Here is a 14,729-nt window from a genome sequence, read left to right on the forward strand (position 1 = left end):
TCTCAGTCATAGTCAGCTAGGTGGGTCATTTCTCAGTCATAGTCAGCTAGGTGGGTCATATCTCAGTCATAGTCAGCTAGCTGGGTCATATCTCAGGCATAGTCAGTACTAGTAGGGGAGAAAGTCAAGTGCGAGTGGGATTGTGTGCGAGCAAGGAGGCCTACAAACCTGACTCAGTTACACCAGCTCTGTCAGGAGGAATGGGCCAAAATTCACCCAATTTATTGTGGGAAGCTTGTGGAAGGCTACCCGAAACGTTTGACCCAAGTTAAACAATTTAAAGGCAATGCTACCAAATACTAATTGAGTGTATGTAAACTTCTGTCCCACTGGGAACGTGATGAAAGAAATAAAAGCTGAAATAAATCATTCTCTCTACTATTGTTCTGACATTTCACATTCTCAAAATAAAGTGGTGATCCTAACTGACCTAAAACAGGGCATTTTTTACTGGGATTAAATGTCAGGAATTGTGAAAAACTGAGTTTAAATATATTTGGCTACAGTGTATGTAAACATCTGACTTCAACTGAACATACATTCCCATTTTAGCAGACGCTCTTATCCAGAGCGACTTACAGGAGCAATTAGGGTTAAGTGCCTTGCTCAAGGACAGATTTTTCACCTAGTCGGCTCGGGGATTAGAACCAGCGACCTTTCGGTTACTGGCACAACGCTCTTAACCACTAAGCTACCTGCCGCCCCTACATAAGGATGCAGACACATAGCTATTCAATGGCAAGCTTGGATGGGTTAGAAGATCATTTACAGTAGTAAGTAGTTGAAAAGTTGCTAATTAGCACAAATTCTACAGTTGTCCGTGATGACATTCGAACTCGCAACCTTTGAGTTGCTAAACGTTCGCGTTATTCTTCCACCATCATCCCCTTTACAACGGATCACTTACAGCAGAAAATCCAAGTCCTTTCACAGAGCAGAATTTCCTGATCAGTTGTGATAAAAAAAAGCACCTGTTTTCGTCACGTTGTTATTGTTGAGATAACTTTCCCAACTCTACTCTGGTCGTGTCCTGTAACATGAAGAGAGAATGACGTTCCACCACCGGACCGTATAACCTCGGAGTGCTCTGCGGAGCGGGCATCAGCTGCTCCGGGGTTGGCTGAGCCGGAGACGGAGTCGCTTTATTTCTCCGTGGGAATCCTCAGGATCTCCGGCCGTAAGAGAACATTCTGATTTCTGATCGGTTCTATTTCCATGACTTTTTATATAGCCTAACACCTTCTAAAGAATTAGGAATTTGCTATCGAAATACATTGTAAAACAAATGTATTGTAATGAAACAGGCAGGGAGTTTATTGAGGTTATTGAGCTATGAGAAGATGATCATAAAAACGGATAATCAAAGCATATTCAATACAAAAAGGAGTGCTATCTTTTATTTGTTATCTTATTTTCTCTTTGTTTTAATTATCCTAATAGGTCTCATATAAAATATTGTGATCACAAAACATTTGCGAGAAGGTTTATATGATATGTATTATATTATACATGAATGCAGGCTTTTCATTAATTCGCTTATTATTTCATTTGTGTGTTTCTCAAGATAGACTTAATGAGAGTGAAATTGGTCAGGTGCATAGGTCATGTTGCAGTACAGAAACTTGGCCAATAGAGGACGAATATGGAGAAGTGTTCATTGCTTCTTGTCAAACAATATTCTCTGACCTGTTGTTGTTGAACCCTGCAGATGATCTAATGCTGCTGGTGAATAGCTATGGCAGCTCTCCTGTAAAATGCCTCATCCTCCATACTGCACTGGGGGTGCTGCTGCTGATCATCACAGCCCTCTTGGCCAACTCTGGTAGCCTACCTACTGTTTATCACTCATAATAACCCTACTCTGGTAGTCTCCCTACTGTTTATTACTCATAATAACCCTACTCTGGTAGCCTACCTACTGTTTATCACTCATAATATCCCTACTCTGGTAGCCTACCTATGGTTTATTACTAATAATAACCCTACTCTGGTAGGCTACCTACTGTTTATTACTCATAATAACCCTACTCTGGTAGTCTACCTACTGTTTATTACTAATAATAACCCTACTCTGGTAGCCTAACTGCTGTTTATTACTCATAATAACCCTACTCTGGTAGCCTACCTACTGTTTATTACTCATAATAACCCTACTCTGGTAGTATTCCTACTGTTTATTACTATTAATAACCCTACTCTGGTAGCCTACCTGCTGTTTATTACTCATAATAACCCTACTCTGGTAGTCTACCTACTGTTTGTTACTCATAATAACCCTACTCTGGTAGCCTACCTGCTGTTTATTACTAATAATAACCCTAACCCTACTCTGGTAGTCTACCTACTGTTTATTACTAATAATAACCCTACTCTGGTAGCCTACCTACTGTTTATTACTCATAATAACCCTAACCATACTCTGGTAGCCTACCTACTGTTTATTACTCATAATAACCCTACTCTGGTAGCCTACCTACTGTTTATCACTCATAATATCCCCACTCTGGTAGCCTACCTACTGTTTATTACTAATAATAACCCTACTCTGGTAGGCTACCTACTGTTTATCACTCATAATAACCCTACTCTGGTAGTCTACCTACTGTTTATTACTCATAATAACCCTACTCTGGTAGCCTACCTACTGTTTATCACTCATAATATCCTTACTCTGGTAGCCTACCTACTGTTTATTACTAATAATAACCCTACTCTGGTAGGCTACCTACTGTTTATTACTCATAATAACCCTACTCTGGTAGTCTACCTACTGTTTATTACTAATAATAACCCTACTCTGGTAGCCTAACTGCTGTTTATTACTCATAATAACCCTACTCTGGTAGCCTACCTACTGTTTATTACTCATAATAACCCTACTCTGGTAGTATTCCTACTGTTTATTACTATTAATAACCCTACTCTGGTAGCCTACCTGCTGTTTATTACTCATAATAACCCTACTCTGGTAGTCTACCTACTGTTTGTTACTCATAATAACCCTACTCTGGTAGCCTACCTGCTGTTTATTACTAATAATAACCCTAACCCTACTCTGGTAGTCTACCTACTCTTTATTACTAATAATAACCCTACTCTGGTAGCCTACCTACTGTTTATTACTCATAATAACCCTAACCATACTCTGGTAGCCTACCTACTGTTTATTACTCATAATAACCCTACTCTGGTAGCCTACCTACTGTTTATTACTCATAATAACCCTACTCTGGTAGCCTACCTACTGTTTATTACTAATAATAACCCTACTCTGGTAGCCTACCTACTGTTTATCACTCATACTAACCCTACTCTGGTAGCCTACCTGCTGTTTATTACTAATAATAACCCTACTCTGGTAGCCTACCTACTGTTTATTACTAATAATAACCCTACTCTGGTAGTCTACCTACTGTTTATTACTCATAATAACCCTTCTCTGGTAGCCTACCTGCTGTTTATTACTAATAATAACCCTAACCCTACTCTGGTAGTCTACCTACTGTTTATTACTAATAATAACCCTACTCTGGTAGCCTACCTACTGTTTATTACTTATAATAACCCTACTCTGGTAGTCTACCTACTGTTTATTACTCATAATAACCCTACTCTTGGAGCCTACCTGCTGTTTATTACTCATAATAACCCTACTCTGGTAGCCTACATGCTGTTTATCACTCATAATAACCCTACTCTGGTAACCTACCTTCTGTTTATCACTCATAATAACCCTACTCTGGTAGCCTACCTACTGTTTATTACTCATAATAACCCTACTCTGGTAGCCTACCTGCTGTTTATCACTCATAATAACCCTACTCTCGTAGTCTAACTACTGTTTATCACTCATAATAACCCTACTCTGGTAGCCTACCTACTGTTTATCACTCATAATAACCCTACTCTGGTAGCCTACCTACTGTTTATCACTTATAATAACCCTACTCTGGTAGCCTACCTACTGTTTATTACTCATAATAACCCTACTCTGGTAGCCTACCTACTGTTTATTACTCACAATAACCCTACTCTGGTAGCCTACCTACGGTTTATCACTCATAATAACCCTACTCTGGTAGCCTACCTACTGTTTATTACTCATAATAACCCTACTCTGGTAGTCTACCTACTGTTTGTTACTCATAATAACCCTACTCTGGTAGCCTACCTGCTGTTTATTACTAATAATAACCCTAACCCTACTCTGGTAGTCTACCTACTGTTTATTACTAATAATAACCCTACTCTGGTAGCCTACCTACTGTTTATCACTCATAATAACCCTACTCTGGTAGTCTACCTACTGTTTATTACTAACAATAACCCTACTCTGGTAGCCTAACTGCTGTTTATTATTCATAATAACCCTACTCTGGTAGCCTACCTGTTTATTACTAATAATAACCTTACTCTGGTAGCCTAACTGCTGTTTATTATTCATAATAACCCTACTCTGGTAGCCTACCTACTGTTTATTACTAATAATAACCCTAACCCTACTCTGGTAGTCTACCTACTGTTTATTACTCATAATATCCCTACTCTGGTAGCCTACCTACTGTTTATTACTAATAATAACCCTACTCTGGTAGGCTACCTACTGTTTATTACTCATAATAACCCTACTCTGGTAGTCTACCTACTGTTTATTACTAATAATAACCCTACTCTGGTAGCCTAACTGCTGTTTATTACTCATAATAACCCTACTCTGGTAGCCTACCTACTGTTTATTACTCATAATAACCCTATCCCTACTCTGGTAGTATTCCTACTGTTTATTACTATTAATAACCCTACTCTGGTAGCCTACCTGCTGTTTATTACTAATAATAACCCTAACCCTACTCTGGTAGCCTACCTGCTGTTTATTACTCATAATAACCCTACTCTGGTAGTCTACCTACTGTTTGTTACTCATAATAACCCTACTCTGGTAGTCTACCTACTGTTTATTACTAATAATAACCCTACTCTGGTAGCCTACCTACTGTTTATTACTTATAATAACCCTACTCTGGTAGTCTACCTACTGTTTATTACTCATAATAACCCTACTCTGGTAGCCTACCTACTGTTTATTACTCACAATAACCCTACTCTTGGAGCCTACCTGCTGTTTATTACTCATAATAACCCTACTCTGGTAGCCTACATGCTGTTTATCACTCATAATAACCCTACTCTGGTAACCTACCTTCTGTTTATCACTCATAATAACCCTACTCTGGTAGCCTACCTACTGTTTATTACTCATAATAACCCTAATCTGGTAGCCTACCTGCTGTTTATCACTCATAATAACCCTACTCTCGTAGTCTAACTACTGTTTATCACTCATAATAACCCTACTCTGGTAGCCTACCTACTGTTTATCACTCATAATAACCCTACTCTGGTAGCCTACCTACTGTTTATCACTTATAATAACCCTACTCTGGTAGCCTACCTACTGTTTATTACTCATAATAACCCTACTCTGGTAGCCTACCTACGGTTTATCACTCATAATAACCCTACTCTGGTAGCCTACCTACTGTTTATTACTCATAATAACCCTACTCTGGTAGTCTACCTACTGTTTGTTACTCATAATAACCCTACTCTGGTAGCCTACCTGCTGTTTATTACTAATAATAACCCTAACCCTACTCTGGTAGTCTACCTACTGTTTATTACTAATAATAACCCTACTCTGGTAGCCTACCTGCTGTTTATTACTAATAATAACCCTACTCTGGTAGCATACCTACTGTTTATTACTAATAATAACCCTACTCTGGTAGCCTACCTACTGTTTATCACTCATAATAACCCTACTCTGGTAGTCTACCTACTGTTTATTACTAACAATAACCCTACTCTGGTAGCCTAACTGCTGTTTATTATTCATAATAACCCTACTCTGGTAGCCTACCTGTTTATTACTAATAATAACCATAACCCTACTCTGGTAGCCTACCTACTGTTTATTACTAATAATAACCCTAATCTGGTAGCCTACCTACTGTTTATTACTCATAATAACCCTACTCTGGTAGCCTACCTACTGTTTATTACTCATAATAACCCTACTCTGGTAGCCTACCTACGGTTTATCACTCATAATAACCCTACTCTGGTAGCCTACCTACTGTTTATTACTCATAATAACCCTACTCTGGTAGTCTACCTACTGTTTGTTACTCATAATAACCCTACTCTGGTAGCCTACCTGCTGTTTATTACTAATAATAACCCTAACCCTACTCTGGTAGTCTACCTACTGTTTATTACTAATAATAACCCTACTCTGGTAGCCTACCTGCTGTTTATTACTAATAATAACCCTACTCTGGTAGCATACCTACTGTTTATTACTAATAATAACCCTACTCTGGTAGCCTACCTACTGTTTATCACTCATAATAACCCTACTCTGGTAGTCTACCTACTGTTTATTACTAACAATAACCCTACTCTGGTAGCCTAACTGCTGTTTATTATTCATAATAACCCTACTCTGGTAGCCTACCTGTTTATTACTAATAATAACCCTAACCTTACTCTGGTAGCCTAACTGCTGTTTATTATTCATAATAACCCTACTCTGGTAGCCTACCTGCTGTTTATTATTCATAATAACCCTACTCTGGTAGCCTACCTGCTGTTTATTATTCATAATAACCCCACTCTGGTAGCCTACCTACTGTTTATTACTAATAATAACCCTAACCCTACTCTGGTAGCCTAACTGCTGTTAATCACTCATAATAACCCTACTCTGGTAGCCTACCTACTGTTTATTACTCATAATAACCCTACTCTGGTAGCCTACCTGCTGTTTATTACTCATAATAACCCTACTCTGGTAGCCTACCTGCTGTTTATCACTCATAATAACCCTACTCTGGTAACCTACCTGCTGTTTATCACTCATAATAACCCTACTCTGGTAGCCTACCTGCTGTTTATTACTAATAATAACCCTAACCCTACTCTGGTAGTCTACCTACTCTTTATTACTAATAATAACCCTACTCTGGTAGCCTACCTACTGTTTATTACTCATAATAACCCTAACCATACTCTGGTAGCCTACCTACTGTTTATTACTCATAATAACCCTACTCTGGTAGCCTACCTACTGTTTATTACTCATAATAACCCTACTCTGGTAGCCTACCTACTGTTTATTACTAATAATAACCCTACTCTGGTAGCCTACCTACTGTTTATCACTCATACTAACCCTACTCTGGTAGCCTACCTGCTGTTTGTTGACTAATAATAACCCTACTCTGGTAGCCTACCTACTGTTTATTACTAATAATAACCCTACTCTGGTAGTCTACCTACTGTTTATTACTCATAATAACCCCTTCTCTGGTAGCCTACCTGCTGTTTATTACTAATAATAACCCTAACCCTACTCTGGTAGTCTACCTACTGTTTATTACTAATAATAACCCTACTCTGGTAGCCTACCTACTGTTTATTACTTATAATAACCCTACTCTGGTAGTCTACCTACTGTTTATTACTCATAATAACCCTACTCTTGGAGCCTACCTGCTGTTTATTACTCATAATAACCCTACTCTGGTAGCCTACATGCTGTTTATCACTCATAATAACCCTACTCTGGTAACCTACCTTCTGTTTATCACTCATAATAACCCTACTCTGGTAGCCTACCTACTGTTTATTACTCATAATAACCCTACTCTGGTAGCCTACCTGCTGTTTATCACTCATAATAACCCTATCTCGTAGTCTAACTACTGTTTATCACTCATAATAACCCTACTCTGGTAGCCTACCTACTGTTTATCACTCATAATAACCCTACTCTGGTAGCCTACCTACTGTTTATCACTTATAATAACCCCTACTCTGGTAGCCTACCTACTGTTTATTACTCATAATAACCCTACTCTGGTAGCCTACCTACTGTTTATTACTCACAATAACCCTACTCTGGTAGCCTACCTACGGTTTATCACTCATAATAACCCTACTCTGGTAGCCTACCTACTGTTTATTACTCATAATAACCCTACTCTGGTAGTCTACCTACTGTTTGTTACTCATAATAACCCTACTCTGGTAGCCTACCTGCTGTTTATCACTACTAATAACCCTAACCCTACTCTGGTAGTCTACCTACTGTTTATTACTAATAATAACCCTACTCTGGTAGCCTACCACTGTTTATCACTCATAATAACCCTACTCTGGTAGTCTACCTACTGTTTATTACTAACAATAACCCTACTCTGGTAGCCTAACTGCTGTTTATTATTCATAATAACCCTACTCTGGTAGCCTACCTGTTTATTACTAATAATAACCTTACTCTGGTAGCCTAACTGCTGTTTATTATTCATAATAACCCTACTCTGGTAGCCTACCTACTGTTTATTACTAATAATAACCCTAACCCTACTCTGGTAGTCTACCTACTGTTTATTACTCATAATATCCCTACTCTGGTAGCCTACCTACTGTTTATTACTAATAATAACCCTACTCTGGTAGGCTACCTACTGTTTATTACTCATAATAACCCTACTCTGGTAGTCTACCTACTGTTTATTACTAATAATAACCCTACTCTGGTAGCCTAACTGCTGTTTATTACTCATAATAACCCTACTCTGGTAGCCTACCTACTGTTTATTACTCATAATAACCCTACTCTGGTAGTATTCCTACTGTTTATTACTATTAATAACCCTACTCTGGTAGCCTACCTGCTGTTTATTACTAATAATAACCCTAACCCTACTCTGGTAGCCTACCTGCTGTTTATTACTCATAATAACCCTACTCTGGTAGTCTACCTACTGTTTGTTACTCATAATAACCCTACTCTGGTAGTCTACCTACTGTTTATTACTAATAATAACCCTACTCTGGTAGCCTACCTACTGTTTATTGCTTATAATAACCCTACTCTGGTAGTCTACCTACTGTTTATTACTCATAATAACCCTACTCTGGTAGCCTACCTACTGTTTATTACTCACAATAACCCTACTCTTGGAGCCTACCTGCTGTTTATTACTCATAATAACCCTACTCTGGTAGCCTACATGCTGTTTATCACTCATAATAACCCTACTCTGGTAACCTACCTTCTGTTTATCACTCATAATAACCCTACTCTGGTAGCCTACCTACTGTTTATTACTCATAATAACCCTAATCTGGTAGCCTACCTGCTGTTTATCACTCATAATAACCCTACTCTCGTAGTCTAACTACTGTTTATCACTCATAATAACCCTACTCTGGTAGCCTACCTACTGTTTATCACTCATAATAACCCTACTCTGGTAGCCTACCTACTGTTTATCACTTATAATAACCCTACTCTGGTAGCCTACCTACTGTTTATTACTCATAATAACCCTACTCTGGTAGCCTACCTACGGTTTATCACTCATAATAACCCTACTCTGGTAGCCTACCTACTGTTTATTACTCATAATAACCCTACTCTGGTAGTCTACCTACTGTTTCGTTACTCATAATAACCCTACTCTGGTAGCCTACCTGCTGTTTATTACTAATAATAACCCTAACCCTACTCTGGTAGTCTACCTACTGTTTATTACTAATAATAACCCTACTCTGGTAGCCTACCTGCTGTTTATTACTAATAATAACCCTACTCTGGTAGCATACCTACTGTTTATTACTAATAATAACCCTACTCTGGTAGCCTACCTACTGTTTATCACTCATAATAACCCTACTCTGGTAGTCTACCTACTGTTTATTACTAACAATAACCCTACTCTGGTAGCCTAACTGCTGTTTATTATTCATAATAACCCTACTCTGGTAGCCTACCTGTTTATTACTAATAATAACCATAACCCTACTCTGGTAGCCTACCTACTGTTTATTACTAATAATAACCCCCTAATCTGGTAGCCTACCTACTGTTTATTACTCATAATAACCCTACTCTGGTAGCCTACCTACTGTTTATTACTCATAATAACCCCTACTCTGGTAGCCTACCTACGGTTTATCACTCATAATAACCCTACTCTGGTAGCCTACCTACTGTTTATTACTCATAATAACCCTACTCTGGTAGTCTACCTACTGTTTGTTACTCATAATAACCCTACTCTGGTAGCCTACCTGCTGTTTATTACTAATAATAACCCTAACCCTACTCTGGTAGTCTACCTACTGTTTATTACTAATAATAACCCTACTCTGGTAGCCTACCTGCTGTTTATTACTAATAATAACCCTACTCTGGTAGCCTACCTACTGTTTATCACTCATAATAACCCTACTCTGGTAGTCTACCTACTGTTTATTACTAACAATAACCCTACTCTGGTAGCCTAACTGCTGTTTATTATTCATAATAACCCTACTCTGGTAGCCTACCTGTTTATTACTAATAATAACCCTAACCTTACTCTGGTAGCCTAACTGCTGTTTATTATTCATAATAACCCTACTCTGGTAGCCTACCTGCTGTTTATTATTCATAATAACCCTACTCTGGTAGCCTACCTGCTGTTTATTATTCATAATAACCCTACTCTGGTAGCCTACCTACTGTTTATTACTAATAATAACCCTAACCCTACTCTGGTAGCCTAACTGCTGTTAATCACTCATAATAACCCTACTCTGGTAGCCTACCTACTGTTTATTACTCATAATAACCCTACTCTGGTAGCCTACCTGCTGTTTATTACTCATAATAACCCTACTCTGGTAGCCTACCTGCTGTTTATCACTCATAATAACCCTACTCTGGTAACCTACCTGCTGTTTATCACTCATAATAACCCTACTCTGGTAGCCTACCTACTGTTTATTACTCATAATAACCCTACTCTGGTAGCCTACCTGCTGTTTATTACTAATAATAACCATACTCTGGTAGCCTACCTACTTTTTATCACTCATAATAACCCTACTCTGGTGGCCTACCTACTGTTTGTTACTCATAATAACCCTACTCTGGTAGCCTACCTGCTGTTTATTACTAATAATAACCCTACTCTGGTAGCCTACCTACTGTTTATTACTAATAATAACCCTACTCTGGTAGCCTACCTGCTGTTTATTACTAATAATAACCCTACTCTGGTAGCATACCTACTGTTTATTACTAATAATAACCCTACTCTGGTAGCCTACCTACTGTTTATCACTCATAATAACCCTACTCTGGTAGTCTACCTACTGTTTATTACTAACAATAACCCTACTCTGGTAGCCTAACTGCTGTTTATTATTCATAATAACCCTACTCTGGTAGCCTACCTGTTTATTACTAATAATAATTCTAACCCTACTCTGGTAGCCTACCTGCTGTTTATTATTCATAATAACCCTACTCTGGTAGCCTACCTACTGTTTATTACTAATAATAACCCTAACCCTACTCTGGTAGCCTAACTGCTGTTAATCACTCATAATAACCCTACTCTAGTAGCCTACCTACTGTTTATTACTCATAATAACCCTACTCTGGTAGCCTACCTGCTGTTTATTACTCATAATAACCCTACTCTGGTAGCCTACCTGCTGTTTATCACTCATAATAACCCTACTCTGGTAACCTACCTGCTGTTTATCACTCATAATAACCCTACTCTGGTAGCCTACCTACTGTTTATTACTCATAATAACCCTACTCTGGTAGCCTACCTGCTGTTTATTACTAATAATAACCATACTCTGGTAGCCTACCTACTTTTTATCACTCATAATAACCCTACTCTGGTGGCCTACCTACTGTTTGTTACTCATAATAACCCTACTCTGGTAGCCTACCTACTGTTTATTACTAATAATAACCCTAACCCTACTCTGGTAGCCTAACTGCTGTTTATTACTAATAATAACCATACTCTGGTAGCCTACCTGCTGGTTATTACTAATAATAACCCTACTCTGGTAGCCTACCTACTGTTTATTACTAATAATAACCCTACTCTGGTAGCCTACCTGCTGGTTATTACTAATAATAACCCTAACCCTACTCTGGTAGCCTACCTACTGTTTGTTACTCATAATAACCCTACTCTGGTAGCCTACCTACTGTTTATTACTCATAATAACCCTACTCTGGTAGCCTACCTACTGTTTATTACTCATAATAACCCTACTCTGGTAGCCTACCTACTCTTTATTACTCATAATAACCCTACTCTGGTAGCCTACATATTGTTTATTACTAATAATAACCCTACTCTGGTAGACTACCTACTCAATGACTATCTATCTATCACCATCGATGACTATCTATCTATCACCATCAATGACTATCAATCTATCACTATCAATGACTATCTATCTATCACTATCAATTACTATCTATCTATCACTATCAATTACTATCTATCTATCACTATCAATATCTAATAATCACTATCAATGACTATCTATCTATCACTATCAATGACTATCTATCTATCACTATCAATTACTATCTATCTATCACTATCAATTACTATCTATCTATCACTATCAATTACTATCAATCTATCACTATCAATTACTATCTATCTATCACTATCAATATCTAATAATCACTATCAATTACTATCTATCTATCACTATCAACTTATTAACACTGTGTGTGTGCGTTTGTGCCTTTGTGCATGTGTGTGTGTGTGTGTGTGTGTGTGTAGTGTAGTGTAGTGTAATGTAGTGTAATGTACGTGAGCTATTGTGATGAGTATGTCCTGTATTCTTCCACCAGGCCCGTGGATGGAGATGTACCTGTCTCTCCCTGTCTCTACCTGTCTCTCCCTGTCTCTCCCTGTCTCTACCTGTCTCTACCTGTCTCTACCTGTCTCTCCCTGTCTCTACCTGTCTGTAGATACTCATCTTATCAACCTGGTACGAACCCTAACCCCTGACCCCTAACCCTCAGAGCATCGCTATCAGGAACCCAGACTGTGTGGTAGATACTCATCTTATCAACCTGGTACGAACCCTAACCCCTGACCCCTAACCCTCAGAGCATCGCTATCAGGAACCCAGACTGTGTGGTAGATACTCATCTTATCAACCTGGTACGAACCCTGACCCCTGACCCCTAACCCTCAGAGCATCGCTATCAGGAACCCAGACTGTGTGGTAGATACTCATCTTATCAACCTGGTACGAACCCTGACCCCTGACCCCTAACCCCTGATCTCTAACCCTCAGAGCATCGCTATCAGGAACCCAGACTGTGTGGTAGATACTCATCTTATCAACCTGGTACGAACCCTAACCCCTGACCCTGACCCTCAGAGCATCGCTATCAGGAACCCAGACTGTGTGGTAGATACTCATCTTATCAACCTGGTACGAACCCTAACCCCTGACCCCTGACCCTCAGAGCATCGCTATCAGGAACCCAGACTGTGTGGTAGATACTCATCTTATCAACCTGGTACGAACCCTAACCCCTGACCCCTAACCCTCAGAGCATCGCTATCAGGAACCCAGACTGTGTGGTAGATACTCATCTTATCAACCTGGTACGAACCCTAACCCCTGACCCCTAACCCCTGACCCCTAACCCTCAGAGCATCGCTATCAGGAACCCAGACAATGTGGTATATCATAGACCTAGTGCTGGGCTGGAACAAAAGCCTGCTCACCCTCTGTAGCTCTCAGAGACCAGGGTTTGTGGTCACTGTATATCTTAACTGATGCTTCCCATTCTTTCCCATTATTCTGCCCTGCAGGAGGGTCCCATCGCTGTGACGTCAGCCAACCCCACCGGAGAAGCAGAGACCACACACCACAACCAGGTGTACGCCAAGCTGGGAGACCAGGTGTACGCCAAGCTGGGAGACCAGGTGTACGCCAAGCTGGGAGACCAGGTGTACGCCAAGCTGGGAGACCAGGTGTACGCCAAGCTGGGAGACCATGTGTACGCCAAGCTGGGAGACCAGGTGTACGCCAAGCTGGGAGACCAGGTGTACGCCAAGCTGGGAGACCAGGTGTACGCCAAGCTGGGAGACCAGGTGTACGCCAAGCTGGGAGACCATGTGTACGCCAAGCTGGGAGACCAGGTGTACGCCAAGCTGGGAGACCAGGTGTACGCCAAGCTGGGAGACCAGGTGTACGCCAAGCTGGGAGACCAGGTATTACGCCAAGCTGGGAGACCAGGTGTACGCCAAGCTGGGAGACCAGGTGTACGCCAAGCTGGGAGACCAGGTGTACGCCAAGCTGGGAGACCAGGTGCCCACACCTAAGCCTCATTTATACCTGCTGTTAACAGGTGTCCTTCGTCCTGATCTTGTGTACATTCTAATTATGCCCACATTTTCTGAAATACACTACATGGCCGAAAGTATGTGGACACCCCTTCAGATTAGTGGATTTGGCTATTTCAGCCACACCCGTTGCAATCTCCATAGACAAACATTGGCAGTAGAATGGCCTTTTCTGAAGAGCTCAGTGACTTTCAACGTGTCGCCGTCATAGGATGCCACCTTTCCAACAAGTCAGTTCGTCAAATTTCTGCCCTGCTAAAGCTGCCCCGGTCAACTGTAAGCGCTGTTATTGTGAAGTGGAAACGTCTATGAGCAACAACGGCTCAGCCGCGAAGTGGTAGACCACACAAGCTCACAGAACGGGACCACCTCCATATTAATGCCCATGATTTTGGAATGAGATGTTCAACGATATATCCACCTCCAGATAGAATATATTAACCTCAGATATATCCACCTCTAGATAGGATATATTAACCT

At 40.0% G+C, this 14,729-nt stretch overlaps 1 long non-coding RNA gene across 1 annotated transcript; it reads left to right on the top strand.

Moving 5' to 3' along the window:
• Positions 1-1,108: 1,108 nt before the first annotated feature.
• LOC121556104 lies at positions 1,109-14,177 on the top strand. Its single transcript, XR_005998081.1, has 3 exons — positions 1,109-1,177; positions 1,709-1,822; positions 13,716-14,177. It is a non-coding gene; the product is annotated as an uncharacterized LOC121556104 (long non-coding RNA).
• Positions 14,178-14,729: the final 552 nt, after the last annotated feature.

The sequence above is a fragment of the Coregonus clupeaformis genome, unplaced genomic scaffold, assembly GCF_020615455.1.
Source record: "Coregonus clupeaformis isolate EN_2021a unplaced genomic scaffold, ASM2061545v1 scaf0015, whole genome shotgun sequence".
Classification (NCBI taxonomy): Eukaryota; Metazoa; Chordata; class Actinopteri; order Salmoniformes; family Salmonidae; genus Coregonus; species Coregonus clupeaformis.